The sequence below is a fragment of the Ovis aries genome, chromosome 14 (assembly GCF_016772045.2).
Source record: "Ovis aries strain OAR_USU_Benz2616 breed Rambouillet chromosome 14, ARS-UI_Ramb_v3.0, whole genome shotgun sequence".
Taxonomy (NCBI): Eukaryota; Metazoa; Chordata; class Mammalia; order Artiodactyla; family Bovidae; genus Ovis; species Ovis aries.
Window position 1 is genome coordinate 50,398,252 of NC_056067.1, and position 4,051 is coordinate 50,402,302.

Below are 4,051 nucleotides of genomic sequence, written 5' to 3' on the forward strand. Positions count from 1 at the left end.
ATGGACAGTAAAGTCAATGCTGCAATCAGAACAGTCTGACTCAATAGAGATGAGCACTGGCTAACTGATCATGGTGTTCCTAGAAATGAAAGAAACGGGAAGTCTGACAAATTCTTACTTGATCCGTATACATGAAACAGTTCAAAATCAAGTAAACAAAAGTCTAACAAAATCAAGAAAAAAACAGAGTCAGTATCCCTCAGTCAGTTCCGAGCTTAAAGACCCAGAATCCTTGGGGTGTATGTATCTTTTTCAGCACTGCTCACAATAGCCAGGACATGGAAGCAACCTCAGTGTCCATCAACAGCAGAATGGATAAAGAAGGTGTAGAAGATATATAGAATGGAATATTTTTGTTGTTTAGTCACTAAGTCGTGTCTGACTCTTTTCCCCATACTCGTCCTCTTGTCCCCATGCCTCTTTCCATCTGGCTGTTCCCAAATTATCCATGCATGCATGCAAAGTCACTTCAGTTGTGTCTGACTCTTTGTGACCCTATGGACTGTGGCCCGCTGAGTTCCTCTGTCCATCCACGGGATTCTCCAGGCAAGAATACTGGGATGGGTTGCCATGCCCTCCTCCAGGGGATCTTCCTGACCCAGGGATCGAACCTGCATCTCTTAATGTCTCCTGCATTGGCAGGTGGGTTCTTACCACTAGCACCACCTGGAAAGCCTGTTCCTGAGTTATATCTTTCAATAAGAATCCGAAGACGTCCCTGGTGGTCCAGTGGTTAAGAATGAGTTGAACATGAGTTCAATCCCTGATATGAGAAGATCCCGCATGCCTCAGAGCAATTAGACCTGTGTGCCTCAAGTCCCGAAGCCCGAGTGCCTGGAACCTGTACTCCGCAACAAGAGAAGCCGCCACAGTGAGAAGTCCGCACACCACAACTAGAGAGAGGCTGTGCACTGCAACAAAGGCCCAGCACAGGCAAAAATCAATTAACAGAGAAGTGGTAGCCCAGATACCATTGATCCCTCTCCTGTTGCATGGGCTCTCTCTCTGAGCCACACCTGTGCCCCCCTACCAGGGAATTCCCGCTAATCAATAAATGGAAAGAGAAAACTTGCGGCTAGTTTACAGAGAGTTCTGCTTGATATGCAGACACCATGTGAAAGGGAAAAACTGCAGCATGCTAGACCCTTTCTGAAACTTCCCTGAAAGCCCGAGTGAAGAGAAATCCTCTGCGGGGGCCGGGGGCAGAAGAAGGAACTTCAGGCAGGGCACCTGACTGTCCATTTCACTTGTAAAGAGAAATGGCCAGAGGTGTGATTATACACTGATTCATGGGCTGTAGCCAATGGCTTGGCTGGGCCGTCAGGGATTTGGTTGAGAACATGACTGGAAAATTGGTGTCAAGGAGATCTGGGGAAGAAATACATGGGTAAACCTCTCTGAATGCTCACCATTCACCTCAGCAGAAGGAGATTTAAATAATCAAGTGGATAGAATGACCTGTTCTGTGGACATCCGTCAGCCTCTTTTTTTTTTTTTTTTAACATTTATTTACTTATTTTTGGCCGCACTGGGTCTTCACTGCTGTGCGCAGGCTTTCTCTAGTTGCAGTGAGTGGGGGCTACTCTTCGTTGCAGTGGCTTCTCTTATTGCAGAGCACAAGCTCTAGGGTGGGCAGTCTCCAGTAGTTGCAGCCCATGGGCTCTAGAGCCCCGGGTCAGTAGCTGTGGCACACGGGCTTAGTTGCCCCTGTGGCATGTGGGATCTCCCCAGACCAGGGATTGAACCCACATCCCCTGCGCTGGCAGGCGGATTTTCAACGGGAGGGCCACCAGGGAAGCCCCAGTCAGCCTCTTTCCCCAGCTACCCCTGCCTTCGACTGGTAGGCTCTTGAACGTAGTGGCCACGGCGGCGAGGATGGAAGTCATACATGGGCTCAGCAACACGGACTTCCACTCACCAAGGCTGACCTGACTACAGCCGCCGCTCAGGGCCCAGTCTGTCAGCCCCCAGACCCGCCGGGCCCGCCGGGCCTTAGGTAGGGCACTGCTCCCCAGGGTGATCAGCCAGTTACCTGGTGGCAGGCTGATTACAGTGAACCATCTCCGTGATAAAAAGGCAGCAATCTGTTCTTACTGGGACAGGCAGGTACTCTGGATACAGATCTGCCTTCTCTGCAAGCAAATGTCTCGGCCCAAACTACCATCCATGGCTGCCTTGGTGGTCCAGAGGTTGGGAATCCACCCACCAATGCAGGAGACACGGGTTTGATACCTGGCCCCGGGAAGCTCCCACACGCCTTAGAGCAACTAAGCTCATGTGTTACAGCTGCTGAGCCCTAAAGCCCGCACACTCCAGAGCCTGTGCCCGCAACAAGAGAAGGCACCGCACTCACGGAAGGGCAGCCCTGCTCACCGCCACTAGAGAAAACCTGAGTGCGGCCACAAAGACCCAGCGCTACCAGAAGTAGAAAAACACTTATCGGTTTTTAATAATAATAATAAGGAACTTCAGGCAGGGAACTCCGCAACAAGAGAGGCCACCACAATGAGAAGCCCACGCACGACAACTAGAGAAAGGCCGTGCGCACGATGTTAGGCACAACAGCGTGGTGTGGGGACTGCTGCATTTCCTCCCTTGTCCACCAGAGGGCAGCAGAGTTACTCCACAGCCTCGAGTCTCCCCAAGGGCCTCAGATCTCCCTCCGCCCAGCAGAGTTGGACCCTCACCGGTGTCACTTCAGTTCACAGTCCTCCTAGCCGCCCACACTGGACTCCATCACCTCCTCCATCCAGCCAGGAGGGGGCCCACTTCACACCATTAGGAACTACCATTCCTTCAGGTCTTCAGTGTGTGTCCCTGGAAGTGGTGGCCCCACTAGACCCCCAAGGGGAAAGAAGGATCCCTCTCACCAGGCATTATTCACGCCCCCTTTCCAGCCCCTCAGTCCTTTTCTGGAGCCTTCCGGTGGGAATAGAACACAACCTTCTCACAGCCTTTGAGAACCCTGGGAAGACCCTCAACGTGACAGTCGCATCTGACTCTGCGCAACCCCATGGACTGTGGCCGGCCAGGCTCCTCTGTCCATGGGATTCTCCAGGCGAGAATACTGGAGTGGGTTGCTATGCCCTCCTCCAGGGGATCTTCCCCACCCAGGGAATGAACCCTGGTCTCCTGTATTGCAGGCAGATTCTTTACCAGCGGAGCCACCAGGGAAGCCCCCAGTGTTACAATGGGAAATAATATCCTGGTTTGGAGACCCCAAGGTGTCTGTGTCGTGCTGACAGACCCCAGACCAGAACACGGCAGAGGCTGGCACTGGCGGGGGGGGGGGGCACCTCTTGGTTGACTTGTCACCATCAGCCTTCCTGTTCAAAGTGTGCCCCACCGTCCAGTATGGCCAGCATCACCAGAGAGCTTGTTAGATGCAGACTCTTAGGTCCACCCCACACCTGCTGAGTCAGGCTCTGCATTTTAATAGTATCTGCAGACTCTCCCTGTGCATAGAATTTCGGGAGAGGCTGCTCCCACCCCACATTCTGGAGTCTCAGCCACGCTGGGCAACCACGTAACCTGTGTGGCTGCTGAAGCAGCTTTTCTTAGGTGCCTCCTGGGTTCAAAGTCTTCATGAAGCTCCACAGGTGATTCCCATGCACCGTGGGGATATCGTCGCTGTGACAAGAGTTCCTGATGCACCTCCTCCCCACCCCCCAGGCTCCTGCTCTGAAGGGGAAAGAAAGCCAGAAGGGGAAGATGAGACTGGAGACTGTGGAAGTGGGGAGGCTGACTGTGCACCCCCAACTGAGACCTATGGGGGAATGCCCAGGACACTGAGCCCTGGGGTGGTGCTCTCCCCAACAGCGGGGGAAATTGTGTATGTGTGTGCATGTTTAGGGTGAGAAGTCAAGCTGCAAAAGGCAGAAACAGCCGCGGTTTGCAGGCAAATGAAATGTAACAGAAAGGGAAGAGGGAAGAAGAGAGAAGGCAGGCAGGAATGAGAGGGGAGGGGAGAGTGTGGGCTCCGGGTAGAGACCCCGCCCCATGGGGCTGGGCCACATGACCCAGCGAAGTGCTCCTGCCCCGGGGCAGGCCC